At 36.4% G+C, this 16,055-nt stretch overlaps 2 long non-coding RNA genes across 3 annotated transcripts in view; both read left to right on the top strand.

Moving 5' to 3' along the window:
• Positions 1–13,856, top strand: part of LOC135683800 (uncharacterized) — a 32,334-nt gene extending 18,478 nt beyond the window's left edge. Inside the window, exons 2-3 of the long non-coding RNA XR_010515821.2 lie at positions 11,550–11,694; positions 12,612–13,856. This is a non-coding gene — a long non-coding RNA (uncharacterized LOC135683800). The remainder of the gene's footprint in view (positions 1–11,549; positions 11,695–12,611) is intronic.
• On the top strand, positions 1,410–5,552 carry LOC135683799 (uncharacterized). Of its 2 annotated transcripts, XR_010515819.2 has the most exons (3): positions 1,516–2,037; positions 2,468–3,493; positions 4,426–5,552. It is a non-coding gene; the product is annotated as an uncharacterized LOC135683799 (long non-coding RNA). The 2 variants fall into 2 exon arrangements; XR_010515820.2 differs by lacking the exon at positions 4,426–5,552 and having other exon boundaries at positions 1,410–2,037; positions 2,468–3,039.
• Positions 13,857–16,055: the final 2,199 nt, after the last annotated feature.

Below are 16,055 nucleotides of genomic sequence, written 5' to 3'. Positions count from 1 at the left end.
AACCAATAAACGGTGGCTTTCTGTTCATGAGAATGCGTCAAAGCGGCCTGATAATGTCAACGTCACAGGAAAACTACATTTGCATGTCTTTCAGCTTGCATCGTATAGGGTATGGTTAGTTTTCTCCCCAAATGTGTTGGATTTTTACGCTCTGCTCTGTAGAATGATACGGGAACAGATGCCAGTAGCATGGCAGAATATACTCGGTATAAATGAACTCGAACGGGTTCAAGATAACAGATTTGTGTATCCAGCGTGGATAACCTTGCCTGAACAACTGAAAGCTTTTCAGAAATTCAGAAGTCGTGACTGCAAGAAAAATCTACAAGAGAAGGTTCAAATGCAACAATTTACTTATGCCAGTGTTTTGATGTATAGTTTTTGTATGGTGGTGTATGTGTGTTATTTCAAAAAACATTCCTTCTGTTTATTTTTTAGCATTACAGGATTTATCTCTAAATATAGTGCAAACAGATAGTTTTTAGCTGGGATCCATACAAAACTGTCTCATGTCTCCAAGTTTCACACTGTTGTACCAAAGTGCGACTGAAATACGCTTACTGCATATTAAGGTCTGGGGCAAAGTACTGCAAACTTTCAGTTGGGGTCCATATCCTATCCTCTTAAGCGTATCAAACTGTCCTTTTTGTAGAGTTTCATGCTGTAGTAACAAAGTACGGCTGAGATACGATAACACCGTCTAAAAAGGTCTGCAGCAAAGTACCCCAGTCTAAAAATAGAAAAAGGGGGAAATTTCAGCTGAGTTCTATATCCCATCTTTTGTACCGTATCAAACTGCCCCCTATTACAGAGTTTTGTGCTATTGTACCTACTTACAGAAGATCTATTGTAATAACGCCGTTAGGGGCTTGGGTACCCCAGTCTAAAAATACCCCAGTCTAAGTACCCCAGTCTAAAAATAGCCGAAGCGGGCGATTTTCAATTGGGGTCCATATCCTATCTTTTTCAAGGTATCAAACTGCCTCTTTTTGCAAAGTTTCATGCTAGTATCACAATTTGCACAATTCGACCTAAAAAGTGACTTAACAGCCCTGAATATTGAGTTGAAGACATTTTTGTCAAAATATTTCTCCGAAAACATGTAACGACGAAATTGTTTGTAGTTAATGTACTTACTAGGGGGAGGGACAACTGCCCCTGCATCCCAAATGGTTTTCCATTGTTTTAAACAATAGACTATTGTATATTTCTTTATATAAACGAAGGTTTGCCCCTGCAGTTCATTTCTCTTGAAAAAGGCTATGTAGCAAGCTTCTCTACCAGTTTCGAAAGCTGAAGTGCGATTGTTCTGGGAAGAAATTATGTCGGGATGGTGTTCTTTGAGTCTCTTTCTATTTCATGAGACTTTCTACCCAATTTAATGAAAATTAATTATATCATTACAGAGATGGACGTTATTACACAGCCAAGTTCAATGATCCCAAAATTGATTTATATGGCAATACCGAAAAGTAAGCTTTACCTTGAGATGGTTTGCCGCATTATATAAAGACTTTGCCGAAAGATTTGTTTATTTACTTACAAAAAGATTTGAGAAGGACTCTGCAGTAGGCATGGAAACACAATATAACACAGGGGGTGCTGCCTAATTAGATTTTTCCTTGCAGTAGCAGTCGATCGAAGCATCTAATCAATTAATCGTTGATCGACTATTATTAACGCGCCGATCATTTATTCTTGCAATACTTAAGAGAAAGAAGTAAAAAGGATCTCACTGGTGAACGTTGTCCCTTTTTGAAAATATTTTTGTGGTTGCTTTGGTGTATTGCGCGGTGTCACTTTGGCTATTGGATGTCCCAGATGAATATGCCTACATTGAAGCTGGATGAATGAAAATTTCATTTTTGTCTGATTTTTCTTGGGTGCATCGTATCACTGACTTCCCCCGGCATTTTTAGCATACTTTGGTCAAATATTCTTCTCTAAATATGTAGTGCTAAGCATATCTAACGTATAAAACATGGTAGAGAATTAGCAATCTGATCCATAAGCTGCTCAACTGGCTCTTACAAAAAGGTAGATTCTCAATCAACATTTTTTCAGCAGTATTTTAAGGCTACCAATAGCTTTATTTTAGACATTTATATATTTGAATTGATCGTTACGAACTTGTGATTTTCTCATATTTTGTACAGACAAACCTGTAACACAATTTACGGAGAATCTTGGTATGGTTTTTTCATGGGTATGCTATGCTTACAAAGTTTGTGCTAAGGAGCATAAGAATTTTCCTCGAGGTAGCTGTAGGAAAAAGTAAAGAAAGATGTTCCTGGGTTGCCAATAAAGACATAAACTATGCTTAAATTTCTATTTCATTATTGGTGCTACTTTTTGCTTTTTCATACCGAATTGAATAATTACTAAATTGTGTATAGTGTCGTGTTTGTACATTTGCATGAAAAATCTTGCAGGCATCTCGACCTATTTTTTCAAATTTGCATTACAGAATCTCTCAAGCCATGAAAAATATGATCTGCCTGTTGTTTATTTGCTCACTTTTTGTGATATGCAAGGGAGAAATTACGAACGCATTGACAAAATGCGACGAATCCATGGATGGCATCATAGTCTCCGGCAACGTGTGTAGTTTCAGTTGCTGCTTGGCAAATTATTTGCGACAGATGCAAAAGTCGGCCGACGGTAACTATTCGTCGAGAAAACGTGGTATGATTCTCCGTCACGTATTGAGCAGAAGACGCAGAGGTGTAACCAGCAAGTGCTCTTCATTTCCTGACAGTGGGTTATCCTGCATGGACAGTGGATACGAGTTCAAGCACAAAACAGTCATAAAATACAACTCTGGAGGATGCTACATTTGCAATAATGGTGTGCATTATCATTACGTTGATATGAATTCTATGACATCATCATCTGTGAATGAAGGCTATACTCTTGTCAGATTTGGATAAAATAACAAAGACGTAATGTGGAATCTATTATTTAACTGTAGATTAGTTTTTTTGCGTTACTTATGATTAAAAGTTGATCATGACAATGATACTAATGATGGTAAAATTATTTGAAGTTGTTTTTCTCTGTCAGTTGAGCTTACTAATGCAGTGGTGGATCCCGACCAAAACTTGGGTCCCATAAAGGAGTGGTCCTATAAATTTCTGGCGACATTCTTAACCTTCGTCCAAAGTTAGGCACGCCCAGCTGACAATTAAAAAAATACTTTCAAAGCATGGTTATCAAAGAAGTTTGTAAATCAAACCAGACATGATCATCGTGAATTCTGGAAGAATATTCTAGATTTCTTGCTCACAAACGATTATAATGAAAATTTATTACCTAGTTAAAGGAGGGGTTGAGCCTACTCGGTGTTGCAGAGTTTGAGTAGACTGCAACACAGAGATTTGTTGCAAAATTGATTCAGTATTATCTATGCAAAAACATAAATCATAACATTACAGTTTCATTTAGTTGAATTGGCCAAACTCTTAAGAATAAAACACTACACCCTTTGTTTAAGGTTACGGTAAACGTTTTGAACACGAAAATTGGTTTTTTCTTCCTAAAGGCCAAACGGCTCAAGGAATCTAGATAAACTATATATCATTCGATGCACAAGATTATGGCGTATCTAGCCAGATAAAAAGTATTGGCAAATAATGTTAAATGTTATTTTCCATGCGAATTTACTGGTCAAAAAGTGTACCACCTACAAAAGCTATTATGTACCCTTGCGTTTGAGGTAACAAAATCTGACTTAGACCAGCAGGAAGTGCAGGTCCTAAGCTACCAAAGTGTGTCTCAGATTTTTTAAGTTCCTCCTCTTCTTGAAACTATACCCTGTCAAAAATTGGCAAATAATTTTTCCACCCTCCCGCAGCTGTATTTGGGTATAAAAGACGGACCAGAGAAAATAAAAAAAAATTGAGACACACTTTGTTTGCCCAACGTCTGCCCTAGCCGTGTGCAAATTTTCGAGCCATTCGATTGGTTCCTTGGGTACATAATAGCTTTTTCGTACCTGCATGTAGAGGAATTTCGAGTCCGGAGAAAACGGGATTTTACTGATCGCACTTGCAAGATACACTAGTAAACCACAGTGTAATCCGGGTCAAGTCACTTGAAGATTTAAGATCAATAAGCCTGTTTAAATAAACACGGCCGTACATTGGGTATATGGATGTGCCATGCGATATTGTAAATGAGACATGCGACTACAACCGCAAAGCAACGATAATCGGCTTAAAAGGTCAAGAGATTTTCAGGCCTCAACTAAAAGTTTTGATAAAGAAATTATGGAAACCTTCGTTTACATGGGATTTTTTCCACTTTCAAAATTTCTGTTTGTTTCAAATTTGGTGTCATTGTGTGCCTTGAAAGTTCGGCTACTTGAATGTGAAAAAATCGAAAAAATTATGTTTTCATCCAGCAAACGTTTACCGTAACCTTAAGATGTTTTGGATACGAAGGTTTATAGTGGTGCGTAGAAAATAGTTATGGGTGTCAGTAGGCTTGGTATGGAATATATTTTTTTTGTTTAGTTCTAATTGGGTCAATGGATATTAAAGTATCGAGTAGGGTACGGCTTTCAAATTTTATTCAATCATTTCTGTATGGAACAGCCTGCCAGACAATATTGTTACGCAGACGAATTCTGATTTCTTTCACAATCTATGTCTAAACCACCTCAGTAAAGTGGTAAATGGTTGTTAAATCGATAATGATGATGATGATGATGATGATGATGATAATGATGATGATGATGATGATGATGATGATGATATGATGGTATGATTGCGCAGCTCTTCTTAAAATGATATTTTTAATGGTTGAGGTGGTTTATTGTTGAAATGAGTTCCCCTTCTCCACCAGAGATGTCAGTGTACCCAGCATAAAGTTGGAAGTCTTATTTCCAGGTAAAAGATGAATGTTTCTCCCAATTCACTTTTCACCCATCTACGTTGTCGTATAAGATGGGGCACAGTGTCTATCGCGAGTCCTTTCATCTGTATATAAGATGAGTTAAGATTTCGTATATGGTGCTTGAATGTGGTGATTACTTCACTTGGTGGATCTTTAATATCTCTGTTTTCTAGTGATTTTCTGAAAGCTTTAATTTCTTCTTTGCTTAATGTTCCTTCGTATAAAGTTAACGAACATCTATTTTTACGAGTAGCATTCTATGTGGGAGATTTTTAGTATCTTCCATCGTATCTAACCAATACACTTTTACTCTATACTAAAATACACGAGAAAAACTAACCCAGATTGTCCTTTAATATCTTCAATAAACTGCCATACATCTAATTCCTTCCAAATTTGTAGATCATTTTATGCAAGCTTTGGTACGTAAAGGTAAATTATACATAAGAGATTCATTAGACCCATTTAACATGGATTTTTTCGAATGCTTTTGCTATTTTTACATCAGTTAGATTTTTCTAAAGCATATCTTTTAGTGAGTTGCTGATAAGGTTTTGGAGTCTTCAAAGGAGTAGTTACTTTGTTCTTGATAGAATTCACATTCATTAGTTGTTTATTAGCCATTTCAAAATATTCTTCAATGCCCCTAATTACGGTTGCTACGCCTTTGTCGGCTCTTGTGACTATAAAGTCATCTCTGCTACAATTTAGAAATAATAACAATTTACAAGAACAATTGTGTCAATGCGAATTAGCTTAAGTACACTGTATTTTGACTGAATGTAGAAAATAACAAGTCCAGGGCTTGGACGCAAACCTGCGACTCGCGACATTGTACGTCGTGGCTCCATCGAACGAGCTTCAGCCTGGAATCGTAATAATCCGTAAATCGCAAAATGAACTTCATAATAGCCAAGTTTGCCTAATGGACTACCAGCATTCTACGTACACAGCGACAGGTTATCTACCTTTCGGGTATGCCCCGAAGGCCTATGGGACATATACCAACCGAGATCTGCTCACTTGACATACATAGACAGGGAACAATCCTAAATAACCTGACGAAGTGCCTTAACCTTGTTTGGACGTCAGGGAAATTTACTATTTTTGTCGCTGATTATTTTAAGGTTACGGTAAACGTTTTCTGGATGAAAACAATCATTTTTCGATTATTTCACATTCAAGTAGCCGAACTTTCAAGGCACACAATGATATAAAAATTGAAACTAACAAAAATCTTGAACATGGAAAAAATCCCATGAAAAAGAAGGTTTCCATAATTTCTTTATCAGAACTTTTAGTTGAGGCCTGAAAATCTTGACCTGTTGAGCCGATTATCGTTGCTTTGCGGTTGTGGTCGCATGTCTCATTTACAATATCGCATTGTACATCCTTGTATCCCATGTACAGCCGTGTTTATTTAAACAGGCTTATTGATCTTAAAGCTTCAAATGACTTGATCCGGATTACACTGTGGTTTACGAGTGTACCGTAAACAAGCGCGATCAGTAAAATCCCGTTTTCTCCGGACTCACAAATCCTCTACATACAGGTATGAAAAAGCTATTTTGTACCCAAGAAACCAATCGAATGGCTCAAAAAATGCACACGGCCAGGACAGGTGTCGGGTAAGCAAAGAGTGTCTCAAAATTTTAGTATTTGCTCTGGTCCGTCTTTTTTAGCCAAATACAGTTATTAGAGGGAGGAAAAAAATTTGTTTGCCAATTTTTGACAGGGTATAGTTTCAAGGGGAGGAGGAATTTGAAAAATCTGAGACACTCTTTGGTAGCTTAGGATCTGCGCTTTCTACTGATATAATTCCGATTTTGATACCTCAAACGCAAGGGTACAAAATAGCTTTTGAAGGTGGTACACTCATTTCAGCAATAAATTTGCCTGGAAAGTATCATTTTTCAATATTTGCCAATTATGGAAATCACCGCATTCTTGTGCATCGAATGATGTATAGCTTAATCTGATTGCGTTAATAGTTTGGCTTTTAGGGAGAGAAAACCAAATATCGTGTCAAAAACGATTACCGTAACCTTAAGACCGTACAACATTTTATGCCAAGCAATACATGTGACACTATTGATAACGTCATTTACAAAAATTATTTGGCAAGGTTTTCAAAATTTCATCACGCACGAAACATCATTGAAAGAGAAATGATATAAAGGAACCGTCAAAGTATCATAGATGAGGTTTTCAAACAAAATAGCTCTTAAAGATTTTGGACGAATTTTATCTGAACCTCTTACTAGATAGACCTATTGAAGTTTTTCTTTGCCGCTAATAGTAAATGACGGTATGTTCAAAATAGCTTTTTGATAAAAAAGGGTTTAGCTTGCGAAAAGCAAACAGAGTGATTTCTCAGATTTTAATACCACTGTTCTTCGAGAAGTTTTGTAGCAGAAGATCGTTGGAGTTTCTTGCACAGGGTACATCTTCATCATAACCAAACAAGGCCTAAATCGGTAGAACTCCTGCACATTATCGTATATTATGCTAATACGTACAAAGAGATGCTAAAATCGCCGGTGAAAAACTTTGAATCAATTCAAAACTTTCATAAAGAGTTTACTTGTAGCAGTGTGAAACTAATTGACGAGTAATGCCACAGCATTACAATAATTTTTATCTTAAACTGAACTACAGATCATTTCACGTCAAGCATGGCAGTACAGAGAAACAAAAAACATAATTGTTGTATTTACTAATGAGAGTTCATGTCCAAATATAACACATAAATACTGCTAATCATCTGTTAAAGCTACATTTTCATTTATTGCAAGATTAAACAAAATATGACTGAAGTTCCATAATAGTTTGCACATTGTGTGTCTTGGTATTCAGCCAACTGTAGCAAGTTTATCCAAACCTGACAAGAGTATAGCCCTGGTTTATATCTAATTTTGAACCTTCATTAGCAGGATCTTTGTAGAAACGATGAAAACCGTTATTGCAAATAAAGCATCCCAAAACATTGTATTTGATGACAGTTCTGTGTAGAAATATATAGCCACTTTCAAAGCAAGGTCGACCCCAATTGGCAAAAGCAGGACATCCTCCTCGCCTTATGGCAGTTTCCTGATGCATTTTTCGCAATTTTTTTTCCAAGCAGCAACTGAAACTGCAAACGTTGCCGGAGATAATGTGGCCTTCTCTGGCGGCGTCGCATTCTATCGCAGTTGCCTTCCCAAAGCCATCGCATGACACCATAAATGAAATAGCAAACAACAGAAAAATGATTTTGGTCATTCTGGAAAAATTCTGTAATGCAAAGAACAAGAGATTGAGGTTTTGTCATCCTTTCGATAATGCATTTGAATGCATAGAAACTTACGGTTAATTTGTACTGATTTAATTTCTTAAATCAGTCTTACAAATCTTATGATGAATCAACCTTTTTATGACACTGTCGATTAACTGGGTGATAATAATAATAATTATAAGCAGAAAAAAGAAGGATGTTATTTCTTGATACATCGCGCAAAAATCCAACTAAGGGAAGGTATCAGGGTTTACTTTAATGAACTTTTGCTGCTGCACATTTTGAAAATTTTAAAATGTTGGGTGTTGCTTTCTGAAAATTTTCATGATCACACCTATCGAACTAGCTGTATGTGAAATTATCGAATTACACTAGCTCTCTTCCAAGAGATTTCGACTATGAAAAGTTGTTTAGGTTGAAACAAGTTTCCGAAAACAAAGATCTCAAGGAAGATGATGCAGAACAAAACAAACTAGAGAGCTTTTAGGTACTGAATTCGATATTGTTATGATCTTTTATAAGCTTCCTGTGTCTACTGGTAGTTGCTACAATTTTACTTTTTATCTACCAAATCTCTTTAGTTTCATCACTTCACAAAACTTGAGTTTATCACTGCACAATAACGATTTATTACTGCACAAATTGGTTATCATTGCGCGTTAAGATAATCCCTGGAATGTATTCGAAAAATGGTTCTATAGGCCTCTATGGTGACTTGAGGAGAGCACTTACAAACAAAGTTACGAATGAGGCCACTGATAACTGAAAAACATTTTGATAAAAATCTAAATGATATAACAACAATTTGATATAGTAAAACACGTGAAAAATGTTAAATTCTTACCACATCGGTTCTAGTGTATCACGAGAACTTTATAACTGCAACAAGGGTTTTTCTAGCTTTTTATAGTTTTTTATATTGTTTAGCTAAACAATTGTATACATTCAATTCGTCACATATTCTTGTAGAATAAAAGCCGTTGATTTTACAGTCACAGGGCCCCCGTGCTATATTATGTTTCCTTGGCATTCAGAGATGGACTCTCCAATTTTTCTGAAAGTAAATAAACAATGTGGGAATATGGGAATGTAGACTCAAAACTGAGATGCTGATGTCGCTCGCATGTTTTTCTGAGGGAGCTCTTTTATTGTACTACACGGATTGTAACCTTTTCCCGACCTAAAAAGTCAAATATGCCATAAATATGCTATGACCGGCTAGGGCAGGGCTCCTTTTTTCTTTCTTATTTTAAAGTTGGTACAATTTCTAGCTATGCATACTCAAGCTAATTAAAACCAACTTATTTCAATTGCCGACGCTAAATATTTGGCTACGTCTGTATGATACTGTATTAAATCCATAAATTTTGTAATGTGGCTCCGCTGTATTGCATTGGGAGTTTCTTGAATATAATGGGCATTCATTTATGGAAAACATTTTATCCATAGAAGGTGCATTCAAACCGTTAAATGTTTTGTAAATTTCTATCGCAAGATATTTAAAATTTTTCTTATAAGAATATTTTGTTTTACTCTTTAATAAAAGCCTTTGCCTTGTGATTATACACCGTAAATTCTCGAATTAGCTTCCCTGGGGCCTATTTTTTTATATTTTTGGATGGGGACCTATTCGAGAGTTATACGAGGAAAGGCTTATACGTGGAGGGATTGGGGGGAAGGGGGGGCTTATAGATTTATTGTAGACATTAAGTAGACATAATCAAAAGACCTCGTTTATTGCAGTAGAAATTTCTTTATGAGCATTTGATTATTACTACCAAAAGTAGGAATTTGTTGTGGTAATTCAAAAAAATGCCAAAGCCATCCTCAGATGACGAAAATCATCAAATTGAGGGGTCCAATTCGAGAATTCACGGTAGCAGTGGGGGCTTATTCAAGGGGGGCTTATTGACAATTTTTTAGTTCTAGGGTGGGACTTTTTCATGGGGAGAGGGGCTTTTTCGAGAGAAGGGGGGGGGGCAATTCGAGGAATTACAGTTGATTAGGCACTGAGTATTTAAGTATCCCTGAAATTCTGTTTAAATTTTTGAAAATTTAGTTTGCTGAGTCCAACACGTAACTGTGTTAAAGACTCATTCCTAACAATGAGCCTTTGCGCGTGTGGCAAATTATCCAGGCGACAATCCAAACAATGGCAGTAAACTTCTACGGATTAACCATAATTGATTTCAGACTGTCTGAAAATGCATTATGGGATGCTTGCGTAGCGCAATGGCTCATTGTTAGCAATGAGTCTTTAAGGCGAGTAAACGCCTGTGCTTAGACTCCTAACCAACACCATTTTTATATCACCATTTTTGGACTACCTACAAACGTTGGACAAACCAAAACCGCTTAACGTCTATGAAGCTTTTCATTTCGGTCTAACAACGATCGGCAGAGCTTTTTTGGCTGTCTGGCGGTACAGTAAATGGCTATACCGACAGACAAGTGGCTATTAATTCATTCAAATTAGAAAAATTGAGCTAGTTAAAATTGTTTGTTTGCTCTCAAAATAATTTTGAAGTCTATCTATCGTTGGCAAGGAAACGCAATATAGCACGGGGGCTCTGTGGCTGCAAAATCAGTGGCTTTTCTTTGCCATGATAAATAAACTGCAATATGTCATGATAAATGCCACGATGAGGCGACTGCCATTTTTCCACGAATTTGGTAAAAAACGGTATCTTTCAAGGGTTAACCCAAATCAGCTACGTTGTTGTAGGGGGCACGGGGGGGGGCTGTGCCCCTGCAAATTAAAATTTTGACAACAACTTGCCCCCTCTGCCTACAGTTATTGCAAATTATATTTTGAAAAGTTGGCATGATTATACTTCCTTGAGCTTGATTTAGTCCAAATATAACTGTTTTTTATATATCTGTTTTCTTGGTTTAAAGCCTACCCGCCTCAGGTATGGTTCTTGCTCGAGTTTACCCACCCTAGCTGACATCTACACTGTATGTAGACTCTACAGCTACGTGGTTGACCCAAATCGAGGATAGGTCGGTGGTTAAGGTCGTGGACTATAGATCTAAGGGTCTTGGTCCAAGTTCTAAACATGACGAAAATTTCACTAGAAGTAAGGAGAGTCACTGGGTCTCTTTAGTTGCAGGCGAGGGAATCGCGAAGTGTGGTCATATGAAGGGGGCCAGGACACTGCTTGATAAACATAGCTTCTCAGTGACCTAAATACTACCTATGAATGCTAGGTAGAAACAAATACAAATATTAACAAATATCTAGACCCTATGCCTTTCCAATTAAAGTTTTTAAACGCTTGATGCCCTAAATATTTAATACATCTATTGTATTTTTGCATTACACTTTGAATGAATAGAACAAAAATATCCGCAGTTTTTTCTTTTTTATGCATCGTAGTACTGCATACCTCCCGGAACCCATAGCTAAAGATAAGCAATTCAAACAACAAAAACTGAAGATGAATAGCATTGAGTGCTGGAATAAATCACAACGTATTACTAGCAACTGCTCCACAAGCTGCACAACCGGCTCCTACAGACAGGTAATTATTCCTTTTTGGGCTAATAACTTAACGAAAAAATGTGCCTATTTGAATTTATATCTGTCTATCTAAACTGTAGTTTACAACTGCTAAAGACTAAGAAAGCTCTTGTTGTAAGCAGCAGAATTTGTGTGGTAAAAATAGAACATTTTCGTGAATGCTCAACATTTTAAGATCGCTTTTCTTATCGTGTAGCCTTTTATCTGAATGTTTCAAATCTACATTTCCCTGCCGTAGTATGGATATAACAAATTTTTGCAAATTTTTGTGGCTGCATTTTCAGTTTCACGTGAAGTTTTACACAACGCTTTTCCTTTTGACTGTAGCAGCTTCTTTCCATCATCCTGTTACTCAAAAGTCAGGAACTTTGAATAGTTATGTTCCCCCCGCACCGTAAACCTTTTTTGAATACATTACCTTGTGTTCACTCCACCCTAAACCAGTGCAACGTCAGCCAATAATAATCTCGTTTGTTTTTCAAGACGTTTTAATTGATGTATCAAGACTCTGTTAAAGGAGGCAATTCTAACTTACTTTCAGTCACTTATGGTGTACCTCAAGGTTCTGTAATAGGCTCCTTATTTGTTCTCACTTACATTAATGATTAACCAAATGCTTCCAAGAAATTTAATTTTTATCCTTTTGTATCAATGTAATGTATCAAGAGGCAACGTCCTTGTTTTTCCCCCTTGTTATTATTATTATTATCATCCGGTCAATCGACAGTGACATAAAAAGATTGATTCTTCGTGTGAACAATGAAGCCACTCCCTAATCGACGAGAACTCAAGATTTGTTTCTATAACTGTTTTAAGAAATTAAATCAGTACAAATTAACCGTAAGTTTCTATGCATTCAAATGCATTATCGAAAGGATGACAACACCTCAATCTCTTGTTCTTCTTTTTGCATTACAGAATTTTTCCAGAATGACCAAAATCATTTTTCTGTTGTTTGCTATTTCATTTATGGTGTCATGCGATGGCTTTGGGAAGGCAACTGCGATAGAATGCGACGCCGCCAGAGAAGGCCACATTATCTCTGGCAACGTTTGCAGTTTCAGTTGCTGCTTGGAAAAAAATTTGCGAAAAATGCATCAGCAAACTGCCATAAGGCGAGGAAAATGTCCTGCTTTTGCCAATTGGGGTCGACCTTGCTTTGAAAGTGGCTATATATTTCTACACAGAACTGTCATCAAATACAATGTTTTGGGATGCTTTATTTGCAATAACGGTTTTCATCGTTTCTACAAAGATCCTGCTAATGAAGGTTCAAAATTAGATATAAACCAGGGCTATACTCTTGTCAGGTTTGGATAAACTTGCTTCAGTTGGCTGAATACCAAGACACACAATGTGCAAACTATTATGGAACTTCAGTCATATTTTGTTTAATCTTGCAGTAAATGAAAATGTAGCTTTAACAGATGATTGACAGTATTTATGTGTTATATTCGGACATGAACTCTAATTAGTAAATACAACAATTATGTTTTTTGTTTCTCCGTACTGGCAGGCTTGACATGAAATGACGTGGCATTGCTTGTCAATTAGTTCCAGAGTTTAACACGTGGCATAACAAGTTTTTCATCGGCGATTTTAGCATCTCTTATTGGGTATTCTAGTTCAGGTTCAATATATTTTGAATTCAACAACATACATTTCTACAAAATACTAAATAAAAATACAGCAATTAAAGTATCAAACAATCATTATAACAATAAGATGTGGAACACAAATTATCTATGGGATATGTATGTATAGGGAATGATTTAAAGGAGGAACCCTATACACAAAGATATTTCAGCACTTCAAAAGTTTCAAAATAAATAAAACCGAAAATGAAATTCCGATTTCTGTCAGTGGGAAGTGAAAAACAGTAAGTGAAATTTCAAGGTTTAGTGGTCAATGTTTTTTGCAAGCAGATATGATTTCAATTTATAACAAAAGCAAACCAATGATACAGATTCTTTGATGGCATTAGGAATACTATTCAAGGATTCAGCACCAGAAAAACGAACAGATCTTAAGCCAAATTGACAAGTGTTTTTCTGAGTTAAGAAAATGTCGTTCTTAGAGGTATTAACATAATTTACAATAACATGCAGGAGTGCTGCTGGTTTAGGCCTTATTTGGTTGTGATAAAGATGTCCCCTGTCAAAGAAACTCTAACGATCGTCTGCTACAAAACTTCTCGAAGATACCAGTGGTATTAAAATCTAAGATGTTTTTTCTGCTTAATTCCTGCAAACCAAATTCTTCATCATCAACAAGGCTTTTTTAAACGTATCACCGTACACTACTAGCGGCCGATGAAAATATGTCGATTCAGTTAGCTGATTAGATTAAACTTGCAGAAATTCTTAAGCAGCTGCTTAGTATTCTCCTTAAAAACCTTTTCGATGACGCTTTGAAGTCCTGGACATCATTCTAGGAAATATAGCTATGGTAAGATAAGAAGATGCAAAGAAAACCCTTTTTTTCTCAAATAAAATAATAAGGATTAAAAGAATCGCTATTTTGAAACAAAAATGATCTTAGGAACCAGGCTTCATTCAAAAAGTCGATTATAAGATGACGTACACACTTTCTTACAAGAATAATTTCTATAAGAATATTATGGCTCAAAATTGCTGAAATTAAAAAATATTTTAAGGATAATGCAAGACTAAAGCTTCGTCAAGAATTATATTTTGGTTTATTGTTTTTGGAAAGTAAAATAAATGCGAGTTTCACGCTATTATCTTAAAAATGTATAGGCCTTGGAATTATAGAAACTTCCTGGCTGCACCTTAAGAGTGATTTAAGAATAATCTTAGGCTAAAAATAAAAAAAATAAGAACATTGGGGCTCAGCAAAAAATCGGTATAATTATATAAGTGTGAAACAGGCATTGTCTAGTCAGTGGTTTTCATCGAAATTTCTAGGAGACTCCCTCCAAGAGAATGTGGGCATCAGGATCCTCAGAGAACAATTTTATCATCTTTCTTGTTTCAAGTATCTTTCAACTTATGTTTCATGTAAGTGAAGCAAGCTTCTCTTGAATCGACAGATTAATCGCAAGGAGTCAATATAGCATCGAATGTTTATGAAACCTACAAGTATCATTAAAGTATAGACAATATACACAACTGTCTGAAAACGCCGATAATTGCAATGTGCACAATAGCAAAGCAAACACTTCAGAATTCATCGAATGATCTATCACATCGCTTGAAAATTTAGACTATAGATTCTGTATTTCTATCAGAAATTTCTTTAAATGAAGATAGGGTGACCTTGGAAACGCGGTGCAGGCAAGGTGATCTCAGAGTATGACTTAGCAATCAATATTTTGGATTTCTATCAGGGGGGTGGACTGGCACCAAATTTAGGGCCCAGGCGAATTCGTCGAGAAAGGGGCCCCAAAATTCAAATTAAGTTTACGGTATTTTTTGTGGCAACATTTTTAAGGCTGGCTTAAAAGGCTACACTTTTACCGTATTTACTCTAATATTCCTGCTTCTCTTTTATTCCCGCCTCTCTAGTAATCCCGCTAGTATTTCATAGATTGTAAGAATAATCCCGCCTCCCCAGTAATCCCGCATGCGAGATTGAAACTTTCAATTGGCATTTGCTATTCTTTACACATTCTGTATCGGCTTCAAAATCAAAGACTGAAACTTATGCTCGGAGTGAATGGTTAAATCAAGGGAGAGGGCAGAGAGCTGTCTTGTTTTGCAAGTTTATCAAACATCCAAGTCTTGCAGCATAAAAAGACATTTGATTCTTTGACTTCGTACTACTGTCTATAAAGCACAATATCTGCTCTGTTATGTCTGTGAAAAGAAATATCCCACCCCCCATTTAATTTTAACCCCCCCATATATGGGTTTATTTTTTACTTTTCCCATAGGTCATTTTTTAATAGCCCCTTACTGTACGAAAATGTAGAAAAACGTCCACCCCTGTTTATCCGAACCGTCCTACAATCCAAGCACAAAAGAGTACTGACTTGATATAAAACGTAGCATCAAGTAAAAGATGGCTGAAGGTTCGACAGAACATTCTCAAACTAGACTTCCAGGCATTGAAAAAATAATCCCGCCTCTCCAATATACCCGCCTCTCTAATAATCCCGCCTTTTTTGTTAGGTTGAAACGCTAATCCCGCAGCGGGAAGATTAGAGTAAATACGGTATTCATCATACATTAACTTTAAGTGATCCAAGGTCAAATTAGGTCTATTTTGGTTGCACCGATGCATTGGGGCGAAGAGATAGCTTGCACATTTGTTGAATAAATGTCCTTTGTATAAACCAATAAAGAAAAACGCAAAGCGCAAAGAAAAATGGGTAAGACGACGGCAGAGTAAAGTAAATTG

This window comes from Rhopilema esculentum, chromosome 7 (assembly GCF_057945365.1).
Source record: "Rhopilema esculentum isolate cy_ngs chromosome 7, ASM5794536v1, whole genome shotgun sequence".
NCBI classification, from domain to species: Eukaryota; Metazoa; Cnidaria; class Scyphozoa; order Rhizostomeae; family Rhizostomatidae; genus Rhopilema; species Rhopilema esculentum.
Note: the sequence above shows the minus strand (reverse complement) of the source record. Positions and strands in the feature narration are given on the sequence as shown.